Below are 12,637 nucleotides of genomic sequence, written 5' to 3' on the forward strand. Positions count from 1 at the left end.
ATTTCAAATCTCAGATCAGTTGTAGGGCTTTTTTCTCTCTCCCATTCTTCCCCAGATCAAAAGCTGCTTAATAAGTTAAGTATTTTTATTCCATTTCAGTTTGAGTGCTTTGAGGCTGTGCACTGGCAGGAGCTATGAATCCATATAGTTTTATTTAAGTATTTTGCATTGCTCACAACTGTGAATCCATACTGACATTTCAATCCTTGGGGTCTAAGAATTAATTCTCTTGTATTCCAGAAGCTTCCTGAGAAGGTATACTTCTTCTTTTCTTATTTCTCAGTCTACCTACCTGCACTGAGGTATGTTATTCCTACCTTTCTCTAAAAAGGCACTTTTCCGGAAGATACATGGCTAAAAGGACTGCTAGTCAATACCTTGCTGGTTATTTACCACAATAGAGATTAATCAAACAATCCAATAGGAATCAGCTTTTATAATGATATGGCTGCAATGTGTTATTTAAGAGTTGTAGTTCCTTCTTGTCATGTAACAGTTATTTGATTTTGTTCATACAAAACTGTTAATATTAGTGTTCATACATAACTATCTTACTTACATGGATGCCTTCTTTGTTCTGTATGTTTTTGCAAATGTCTTCCAAATCATACAGGCAAGTATTTAATGTAAGCCCTCATTGCATCTGCTGAAACACAAAGTATGTGCAAAAAGGCCTGTGGGACGAGGTGACATGTGAGCAAGCTGCAGGCTGTGCTGGTGGTTATGGGTGCAGATTGTAGACTGGAGGCCAAGTATTCTTGACTTGGCTGCAGAGAAATGCCAACCCAATTTCTTCCTCTAAATGCAGAGGACAGTAATTTCTAAGAGTATTCCATAAAGCAGTGACTGTTTAGCCAGGAGAATGAGGAGTCGGTGGCAAGGATTTTGAGTGTGTATAAATCTCTGAAGTGAAGGTGAGAAGGAGATCCAGCCAAACACTTTCCAGTGGTGCCCAGTGACAAGTGGGCACTAACTGATAGACAGGGGGTTCTATATGAACATTTTTTATTGTCAGGGTTACTAAGCACTAGCACAACTTGTCAGGCAGGTGTTGAAATCTGCATCCTTGGAGACACCCAGACTGACTAGACACAGTCCTAGGTAGCCTGTTCTCGGGGCTCCTGCTTTAGCAGCAGTTGGCTCTCCAAGGCCTCTTTCAGCCTCAATCACTTTGTGAGTCTTTACTTTCACATTACAGTTAATGAATCAGTAGGAAAATCCTGTTTTGGGAGCTGCTCAACTTACACAGTTTTCTTTCAGTACAGAGATAATCATCAGGATAGTTTATTCTGATTGTCTTTTAATATGTGAACTATTAAGACACCAAAATTGCCTCTGTTGTTTCATGACAGCTGATCTCACAAATACTTCTGGAATACCAGAACTAATCTGGTACCAAGAAAATATTTACAGTGGTCACAGTATTGCCCTGTGAGAACTTTCTGAGTAAATTTATTCATTCTGAGTTCCCTCATCCTTAACGTTGGTGACTATATAATGATGTCTATTTAATATCTAAGGACTTGAAATCATGAAAATCATGGAAAACAGAGGTAACAGATGCTCTCAGAAATTTCCAAACAAAAAGAGTTAGGCTAGGAGTAGTAAGTTAAAGTATTAATTGCTAGAAGTTGAATTTATTCAAGACAATGGAAAAATACCACATACACCACATCATAATTCTAGGTGACAGGTTTGATACAAATCCAGCATAAAAAATCACAGGAGATGCAGCTCTTTATTAATTTTGCCAGTTCATTAAGTTCTTTGTCTCATGCTGCTAAAAGCTTTGCAAAAACATATAACAATAATGCTATTGGGATGCACCCGAAATGTGAATGTTGTCAAAACAAGTTCATCTAGCTGGAGAACACATCAGTGTAAAAGAATAAATAAATTTATTTTCTGTCTTGAAACTGTCAGGAACCTTCACTTTCTGCTGGTCAAGTCAGTTGACACAAATATTGTCCTGACAGGTTGACTTTGATTGCTTGTACCTAACCTCCTGACCAAATCTAATTTGCATGAAAGAACAAAGCTATAAGGAATTAAATGTGAATACACTTCAGGCATAAAGTGCAACATTTGAAGTTTAGAGTAGTACAGCTTAGTTCTTTTTGTCCTGTGCAACTGAAGTTCAAATAATTTGAAACTCTGCTTAGATACCAAATGGGAAATGACATTACCAACAACATGAAGAGTACAAGTAAAAAGCCAGAGGTGATATTTCTATTCAGGTTAACAGTAGTTAATCGTTGTTTAAATAAGAACTATTAATAAAGTCTGTCTGAAAAAAGCATCATATCTGAAACAAATATGTTATGTAACCTTCTTCCCACAAATGAATGGCACCTTAGAGTCTTGTCTCCTGTAGGTTTATCTGTCATGCTCTAGTTTTAGCAGCTATGTAAACCCAATGCTAACAGGAATTATTCTGGTTGCTCAGATGAGTTGTGGGAATAGCTGGTGCATGCAAGATTTCTTCTTCATATAATCTTGGTTATCATGCAATTTAAATTGTAGTCTGGTTTGAACAAGGGGCAATGAATTTAATATTTTTATAAAGAAAAGATGCACAAGTGTCAGAAAATAGAGATTTTCCATTAGAGTTGATAGCCTTTATCAAGTTTAGTTACCAAAAGAAATTAATTTCTGTCAAATGAAGACATAGAGCAGCCAAATATTCCCAGTAGTTCTTGACCAACTTTTGAGTTAAACAAGCACTACATAGAAAATACATCAAGCGCAGGTTTTTGTTGTTGTTGTTGCTTGGTTTGGTGTTTGTGTTTGGGGCTTTTTGCTTGCTGGGTTTTTTTAATCTGACATATTTTAGCATAATTCAAAAGTTTAAGTAAAGAACTAGAGTAGTAATATGTAGTGCAGCAGTATATTTACTATTTTATGGATCACAACAATTTAATATGATTCCAAATCCTCATAGGCTGTTTGTGGAATGCTGCTTATTTTCCTGAAAATTCTGAACTAGATCAAATTATTGGAATCTGCAATTATCTTTCAAATACTATTGGGAGCTATAAATGTGTTTCAGGACAATCTACACTACATTGAATTCTGAGGAGAGACAAATGTCTCAGTCAAGTACAGACAAAAATCCTGCATCTGCAAATTTGTTTAAAATAGATTTTAATAACATTGGAGAAATTTAAATGTACTGATAGCAGGTTTTTGTGGTGTACAATCGTTTTATGGTAGAAATAGGACACGAATACAGAAAATTTTTTAACCTGTTACGTGGTTCCTAAATGAAAGGAAAACACACTAACTGTAATTCTACGCAAATGATTCCACTGTCCTAAATTTCTGCTATCATTTAGCTGTTTGAAGTCTCTGCTGGTGTTGGGTTTTTTCATGTGTAAATCATTTACAGAAAAAATATTTTCTATTAAGACAAGATTCCTGTTCTAGTACATCCTAAATATAACACTCAAATAACTTTTTCATCTTCCTCATTTCTTTTCACTTATCTGATTATGTAGTTTTTTGCTCAACTATCATCCAATACACGGATTTTGGCAGTGTCATTTCTGATCTCTGCTGACAGTGCCTAAATTTCTCTCCTTCTGAATTTCTTATTTCAGGGTATTTTGCTCGTGTCCAACAGATGATGATCTCTGGAGCAGGAATCTCATACTGAGTTTGCTTCTCCACAGCATGGTGGGACCAACCAAAAGAAGGTAAGGAGAAAATACTTAGCACTAATGAAATGAAAATGGTAAGACAAAGATGACACAATAAGTCAGAAAATATACATGCTCACATATCATTAGATTCTTTATCTCTCTTTGGCAGAATTGTTTGCAAAATATAAACAAGAAAAAGCCAAACAGAAAGAAACACATGTGGGGGAAAGAGGAAAATAGTTACAAATACTTCCCATAGTAGATTACTGGCCCAATTACCTCTAGCAAAGAGTTACTACTAAGAAGTTCCAGGTCAGAGGATAGCCTGAGCAAGCTGAGCAGTGTGAACATATTGGGCATTACAGACAGTGTTTACTTTTTCCTCCTCTGAAGAGAGGCAATGTTCTTTCTTCCCTCAGTGGCACGTGACTATCCATTTACTGAGATGCACTTTGGAAAAATAGTTCTGAAAGTCATGCTGATTTTTGACTCATGCTGTGATGTGGTTGACCTTTTGAGTATTGTTTGTAGCAGAGTCTGCTCCTATGCAGGCCTTTTGGCATTTGAAACCTGTGGGGATTTGGAGAAATGCCTAAGAACTGCAGAAGGGGTGTTATTTCTCAAGTATCCAGCCATCCCTGCAGCTAATATTAGCCTTACTGGGACTTTCTCCTGTTACATTTTTGTATAGTTGGCAGGAATGAGCAATGATGTGTGTTTGAGTCAGGAGATTGAAAAGGTTTGCCTAATTCTGTTCAATATGTAACTTTTTATAAAAAAAGCCCTTTTCATGCCAACTTGTACAATACGCTATTGCTTTAAATGAGTCTCATCAAAGCAAATATGCCTTCACAGTTGGAACCTGATACTGGGTCTTCCCTAAACTTCTGCTTTCTATAGTTTTTGTGAAGTTACAAAAGCAACAATTTATAGGTCAAAGGTGGCAGGAAACACAAGAAAATGCAGAGCTCTCAGACTTGGCAGGAGGCAAGAAAGGTTAAATGATAGAGGCTGGTCTCCTGTAATAGCTACAGAGTAAATTGACAGGCTGCTGGTCCCTTGGTTCAGCTCTGAGACAAGGTGATGCCGCCTGACACAGAAATTGCTTTGGCTGCTCCTGTGCCAGGACCCCACTGCTAGGGGCTGACATGGTTCCTTGAGTGCCTTTCTCTCTTCTTTCAAGTGGTTTTTAAATGTGGAGAAACAACATTTTGAGAAAGAACATTTTCTGGGGAGGGAGGGAGGGAGCCAGTTCTCTGGTAGATGTACCTGTGGTTATACACTGATGCATTAGACAGAAAACTTGCAATGCTCTGTCTTCTGTCTGTCTAAATTATTTTTGAAAAAAAGCAAATGAGAAATAAGCATAAATAAACCATTGTGACCTAATGCTCCATCCACTATATGTAGTCACACTGCAAATCAATGATGGTAAGGATTCCCAAGTTAAGCAGTTTGTGTCCAACCAGATACAGGTGTGTGTTGAAAATCATATTTCTTTCTGAATCTCTGTGCTTAAGCTACCAATCTTTCAGGATGAGTGGTTTTCTTTTTTTGCAAGATACATATTTGTCCAAGTGATGAAGTGAGACAGATAGCAGCAAGAGAAGAATCAGCTTTTCTGCTATACTCGGACTTTTGAATTTGTGGCAATGTGGTTCACAGAGCTAGTAAGGGGAAACATGGACAAATGTATTTGAAACAATTTAAAGAGAAAATCATGTGCATTGGAACTGTAAGGTTAATTTCCCATGTGCTAGCAGAGTTGCATAGGAAAATTAACACCTATATCTATCTCTATCTTTATCTCACATGTGCTACTAAAAACCTTAGCTGTCTGTAGTATTTTCTTGGCTTATCACTGCTGTTACTGGAGGGTTTTTGTTTGTTTGTTTGGAGGTCTTTTCAAATGGGTTCATCACAAGACTGCTTAAATCAGACCCAGAGTCCTGCCACAAGAATGCATTTTTACTATTACCAAAATACTCCTAATAACAAAAATAATTCTGTTCCACTTCATATTCAAAATAACTCTACTTCTATTGGTTAAAGCCATGTATAGATTTTGCACTGTCTTAGGACTAAAAAAATTGCCATAAAGATACAAATTAAACCAATTCAAAACAAATTGTTGAAATGTTTACAGAGGTGGACAGCCAGAATGGTGAGAAGTCTTGAGGGCAAGACTTATGGGAAGTGGCTGAGGCCATTTGTTTTGTTTTGCTTCAGAGATGAACCCATGGCAGTTTACAGCTTCCTAAGGGGAGCAGGTGCAGGGGGGAGCAGGGGAGGGGGAAATACTTATCTCCTCTCTGTGGTGAGCAAAGATAGAACATGAGGAAATAGAATAAAAATGTATCAGGGGAAGTTCAAAATTAATTTTAGGAAAAGGTTCACTGAGAAGGATGTTGGTCCACTTCCCCAGGGAAGCGGTTGTGGCACCAACCTTGTCAAAATGTCTTCAAGAAGCATCTGGATGATGTTCTTAGTTACATGATTTAGTTTGAGGTAGTTCTACAAGGAGCAGGGTGTCAGACTTGATGACCCTTGTCAGTTCCTTCCAATTTGAGATATTCTACGGTTCTTTTGTGACGCCTTCCACAGCTTATTCTGGAAGGGGAAAACACCAGACCACACCAAATGCTTTGTTATATCCCTGGTTCCCATTCACTCTCTTTTCTGTTCTTATTCATTAAAAATGTGCAGTCCTTCTAATGCTGACTATTTCTACTAATAATGAAACTATTCACCTACACTTACTTGACAGATGTTATATTTTTCTGTTACTCCTTTTTCAGGCTGTATATAGGTAGACAACTAAGGTAGGTATGGTGTATATATGACATTAGCCTACCCTAGAAAAATAACTTGTACTGTGATTTTCATGCAGCTCATATCAACTATGCTTTTTATACAGGGCACCTCGGCTTGGAGAGGTATAAAACACACCACTTTGTCTGGATGTAACCTGATAATTCATGTTTAACAACATGACTGAAATGTAAGACTGTGGTTTAATAATGGTAAGTCCCAATAGAGTGCTCTCATCGGCACTCACTTCCACTCCTTGCAGTAGGAAGTTCTAAAGTCAAAAATCACAGGAATAATTTACTGGAAACAGCAATGTGATAAGGAAATAACAGCAACCATAGTAATAAAAAATTGTACAAAGAGAGGGTGATTTACATGTTAAGTGCTCACCAAGCCTGGGACAATGAGAAACAATGGTGGCCAGATTTCATTACCCCACCACACTTTTTTTTCAACTGCAAGCCATGCAGTTGAAGGTCTTTTTATCTATATAAGGCTTTTTCTTTATTCTTTGACTAATTTTAATGACCCCTCTGATTTTCTCCAGTTTTTCAGTATATTTTGTTTTAAAAACAAGGGCATTAAAAATCCCTGAGGGACTCCAAGCCCAACATCTTAATATCATATAAAGGAGTAAAAAGCCTTCTGCTGCTTCCATTTCCTGTACCCGTTATGACATCAAAGGGCTACATTGGCTTTTTTAGTCAAAACATTGCAAAGGAATCTTTTATTTTGTGAGTTTCCCCTCCTTATTCTGAATTATTTTTATTATACCTGTAACCTTACACTTTGTCACACAAAAAAACTTTTCAAATTTTAAAACAATTTCATATAGGCCATCTTGAAAAAAGAAATCACATTGGTCTGTATTCATGTCCACATAACTGTGTGTATAAGACTGCAAACCTTTGTCATGCCAGACCATCCCCTTTCTTGCATCCTAATTACTGGCATGCCCTCAAACAATTTCCTGTTGCTAGAGATTAATGTCAATGGTCCTATTGATCAGAATATTTTAGACAAAATTTGCAAAATGCCCTTTTTTTCTCCACTTGCTTGTTAACACAGAAAAAAACATTGCACAAAGCCTGGATGCTTCTCAGCCTTTTTAATTCTCTCAACCTTCATTCAACACTAAGTCAAAGCCAATATCCCTTCTCTGAATGCTGCAAATGTTTAACTTTTTGCTGGAAACTGAGACTACCCAGAACATAAGATGAAATGTAGTTACTAGTTGAAAGCTTTAGAGGGGCTTAAAGACTCCCAGACTTAAATGCAAGTTTACACTTAGTGAACAATCTAATATATGATTTTTTTCACCAAGTCTGATGTGCTACAGAAGGTAGTAGCAAATGTATTACGTGTCATACCAGTTCTCTATACTCTTTTGAGAAAGCAAAAGTTACACCAGCGTCAAAAGCTGTTATTGGATTTAAATTCATTCCTATCTGAGTTTTTCCTTCTATGACTTTATGAGTTTTATCTCTGAAGAATACTGCTCCTTATAGACAGATTTCAAATCCTCCTGGACATATTTCCTATATTCTGTTTTCCATTAAAGTATTGTGTTAGTCAAATAATGAGCTATTTTTCTTATTTAAATGAGCTGATTTTCCTTGGTTGTAGTTATTTTTAATTTTTAATTGTTTCACTGACAATGTCAAGTTCACTGGCCTTGCTTGTGTATAGTAGGGTGGGGAGGAAGGGGATGGATTAGCATACAGTTTTCCTTGACCATGGATGCTCACTCTGCAGTGGAATTTATCATATAGGCGTAGCACAGTTATCTTCCTCCAGAAAAGCATTGTAAGTGATAAAACATTGTGTAAAAATCCCAATTTCCTAGAATACACTCATTCTCCTTCCAAGGAGTAACATAAGTAATTCTTCATTATTTTTTTTTTGTTTAATCAAATTCTCTGGCATCTTTTATAGATTAACTGCAGGCAGTTTGTGTATAGCCAGTTTACACATCCCCTACAGCTTTGTGCTAAAAAAATGAAAAAATTAAGTGTTTCATTTTAGGAGACTGTGGTCAGTTATTCATTTTTCATTTTGTCTTAGTTAATAATTTTATACAGTATTTATTTTATGGTTTTCTGTGTCCCTATCACACTAAGAACAAGTTAATGCTTTTAAAGGAATAGAAAGCTACTTGTTTAAAAGCCACAATTTTTAAAGTTACTAACAGATTTACTTTTGACTTTGTTCTGGATTGAAGCAAAAATCTCCACCAAAGTATGGGGGGTGGGGGATGGTGAGGGGGAAAGGAAGCTCAAACCACAATATTCTCAGCCAAATATTCCTCAGGAATATCAATCTACTTCAGGAGTCTGTAAATAAATGTATTGACACTCTAGTGTCAGTTATATGTTGGGTGCCCAATAACCAGCTATGTATAGCTTGAATTGAAAAACATCTCAGTGTCACAACAGATGCTCAGTTTGAGGTCAACACATTGAAGAGATTAAAAATAAATGATTAATGAACAGTCATCTGAGTAAGCCAAAACTTTGCTACACAGAGCATAGTTAACCAAGGATAGGTTGTTAAACAGATAAATGTGGATGATGAGCAAATTTTTCAAGGGTTATCAAAAGGGTTATCTAAATATTTTATTGAAATAAAATACTGCCCTAACCCACACTTCTTTGCTACTGGAATTTGCCTTGTAATGTTCCTCAAGAGGTAGGCTCTCAATGCTCTTTTTACTTATAGTAAAGGTATTATTTTTATTTATAGTCACAGTATAATTAAGCTTCCATGTTTCTTTTGGGTTTATGTATACTCTATATATGAGTAGATAGATATTAAATAAGCATTCTAAAACTTGAAGTCATGTCTCTTCTCTTCCTGTAGGCTCTGTAGAGTTACCTCAGCTGATCAGATTTCTGCTTCTGTTTTTTTTTTTTTTTTCTGTGAAAGAACCTGGCCACTGTAAACTAGCTTTTGCCAGCTGAGAATATATCCCAGCACACTTGAAGTCCTTCTGTACCTTCCAATGAGCAGAAGGACTTTTTAATGAAATTGAAAATTTTGCTGCTGCACACTAATACAACCAAAATAAATGACACAGTTTTGAGGGAAGGAACATCTATGAAAAGCATGATAGACGGGGGAATCAATGAGACATTAACATACAAATACAGAATTACATGTTTACTTGCTGATTCATTATCTGCCATTTTTGAGGGAAAAAAAACCCCAATGCAAACCAGTTTAATTTATATTCTGTTAATAGATTAAATTAATTCATGTTAGTACCCAAAATTTTCAGATTCTAGATGATATTTATGTAATCTCTCCATGAACACACATATCTTCCTAAGAACAACACATATTTATATGATGAAACTACAATCTTTGGCTTTGAATGTAAAAAAGAAAAATGGCCTGTCTGATGATTTTATACCCTCTGCTTTTTATCAAACTTCCTGATTAGAACGTTTTGATATGTGATTAACAACTTGAAGAACACAAATTGGAGGTAGCAAAAAATCTTATTAACATTATAAATTTCAGATAACAATTAGGTAACCTGTAGTAAAAATAAATTCTGACACAAGTCACAGAATGCACAGCAATTTATCAAGTTATTAAAAAGAAAACACTAAATACGCATCTCCTAATGAAAAATTAATCTCACAGTCACTTAGATCAAGTACTATTTTCAGCATCCTGACTAAGTCAGCATTTTTGAAGAGATAAAAAATAAAGTTAAAAGACGTCAAGAATACATGGGTTATTCTGTACATAAAACTTTATGTTAACTGTATATAAAGCTAGGTCACAGAACATGCAGGAATATGTTAAATGAAAGCATTAGTCTGAAGGATTTTATTTCTACTCCATTTTTATCTCATTCTTTTATTTGGTATACTTTGCTTACCTTTTGTTAGATGGCTGTTGTGGTGGCATTTTCTCTACCTGTCATTCCATTCTTTTGTTATATAAAATATCTAGCATATTTTACTACAAGAGACACTATTTGAAAGGCAAAATAGCTGAGCAATGGCAGCTTCTTCTATTGTGCACCAGTCGAAGCCTGAAAGATTTCTTTTAAATCTTTTACAGTGGGAATGTTGTTGAACACTCCATTGAGGTAAAGAAATGATGGCTTTTTCTGTTTCCATTCCAATAGCAATGTCTTTTTAGTAACAGACTATATTTTCATTCTTTTTGTCATGTCTTCATCATCATTAATAATGTAACATCTCAGAAAATCAAATAATATTTTAATCAGGAGAAAAAGAAGTACAATTTGAATAGCTGCACAAGAAGACAATGCTTCCAATTTTTTGGGTGGGAACAGTGAAAGTCTGATCTCATAGAGACAAAAAGACTGCAGAAACATATCTATAGTAGAATTAGGTTGGAACATGGATAAAAGTGGTTTTTTACATTGTGTCATGCCTCCATGAGTACCAGTGACACTAACAGCACTTAATAGTGACAATAGAGTAACAGGTCGTACATATTTGTATGAGCTATTTGAATTAATTTGCAGAGAGTCTTCTTGAAAATTTTACTTTTACAATGTGATTGCCAGAATGACCAGGGCACTTGTACTTGTACAGGAAAGGGAAGGGCAGTAGGATTTTTCAAGCAGTTTGTTTTATGAAAATGACCTACAGGTATCAGACATTAATATTAACAAAGAAAAGTAATGCTTGGCACTGAATTCTGTTCACTTAAATAGTGGCTAAAAAAAACCAACTTTTAAAAGTGAGTGAAGTTATTTCCATTTTACAAATCCAAGAAAAGAGACCTAAGCAACAGATTTGACCAAAATGCCTGAAGAAGTACACAGGACTTCAGAAAGGCACTGGCACATTCAAGGACTATTACCTTGAATATGGCTTTTGGGAGAGAGAAAAGTAAAAATTATGCCTTCATATATTGGATCCAAAGGACTCTAAAACAGTTTGGATGTTGAAAAATACAATAATATCCACTCTTTTGAAACTTTTTCTCACCAGTCATATTTAACTTTTACCTGACAGGAAGCACTAAAATCATCTAGTTGAGTTGGTAAGAACTTTCCAGATGGAAGGGAAAGTGTTCCAGAAAGGGAACACTAAAACTCAGTCTGAGAACAGACATGTTGGGCTTCCGCAAGGACCATGCCAAAACTGGTTTTCTGCCTGCTAAAACCAGATCAGCAGCCAGCTAAACATCTCACTGTTTTATGTTTTATTTCTCTTTCATAGAGCAGTTGTTTCAGAATGGATAACATCCCTCTGAATGGATAACATTCCCTCTGAAATGGTTAATCAATAACCTCTTTTTTGCCTCAAATGAACACACAGAAGGACATGACATGTACTTTGAAAGGAAATATCTTTAGGTGCTGGCTAGCAACCTCTAAGGGAAGTAATTATAGGACATGTGAAGAACAGTTAATTTGTGGGCTAGCGAGACGCATGGTTTTGTTAATTTCTAGACATGCAGTTATACCTCTTTTTTGTAACCTGAAGTTACTGAACTGGAAGCCAGGGCTGGAAATAATCAGTCTGCCCTCCCAGCAGGAGTTAAGCATGATGAGTCAAGAGCAGACAGGCGCCAGTGCTCCTTTGCCCTTTTAAGTTTCAGACCTGCCACCGAGCTCACTGAGGTCCCACCTCATCTCTTCCTCTTAAAATCACCTTTCAGAAAATTTCCGCATGCACACGTTCCCTGACAGATAAAATCGTAGCTTCATCAATCCACACAGAAAATACAGCCTTTTTCATTTAAAAACCTTTCCTGACCAATGTGGTTTCAATTCTAAGCATACAGCTGGTAGTATTCCCAGTAGCATTGGATTATTTTCAGCATTTGGAAGTAAAATCCACCTGGGAAGTCTAAGGGGAATATGTGAGATCTGATATCCAGACTTCATTCAAGCTTTAGAAATTTTGATTGCCATTACCTTGGTAGACAAGGACAGGTTTCTTCTAGGTGACTACTGGATTTGTAGCTTCAGTCCTCAATGAGTAAATTATGAATTTCTACACTTGGCAGAATGTTTTGGAATATTTTGATCTACTTTCACATATTCTAAAATACCAATTTAACATAATGTCTAAACAGATGAGTGCGTTCCTTTCTTAAATATACCCAGGTGTTAGCATCCACAAAACATTTAACTTCAATTGGTCCTGAAAACCAAATTGGCCTAGAAGGATGTATTAGGATTTCTAAAG

At 36.1% G+C, this 12,637-nt stretch overlaps 1 long non-coding RNA gene across 1 annotated transcript in view; it reads left to right on the forward strand.

Annotated features, from left to right (window-relative positions):
- LOC140682030 (uncharacterized) overlaps positions 1 to 12,637 on the forward strand; it is a 55,308-nt gene that overhangs the window by 22,883 nt on the left and 19,788 nt on the right. The window contains exon 2 of the long non-coding RNA XR_012053264.1: positions 3,600 to 3,695. This is a non-coding gene — a long non-coding RNA (uncharacterized lncRNA). The remainder of the gene's footprint in view (positions 1 to 3,599; positions 3,696 to 12,637) is intronic.

Source organism: Taeniopygia guttata, chromosome Z (assembly GCF_048771995.1).
Source record: "Taeniopygia guttata chromosome Z, bTaeGut7.mat, whole genome shotgun sequence".
Taxonomy (NCBI): domain Eukaryota; kingdom Metazoa; phylum Chordata; class Aves; order Passeriformes; family Estrildidae; genus Taeniopygia; species Taeniopygia guttata.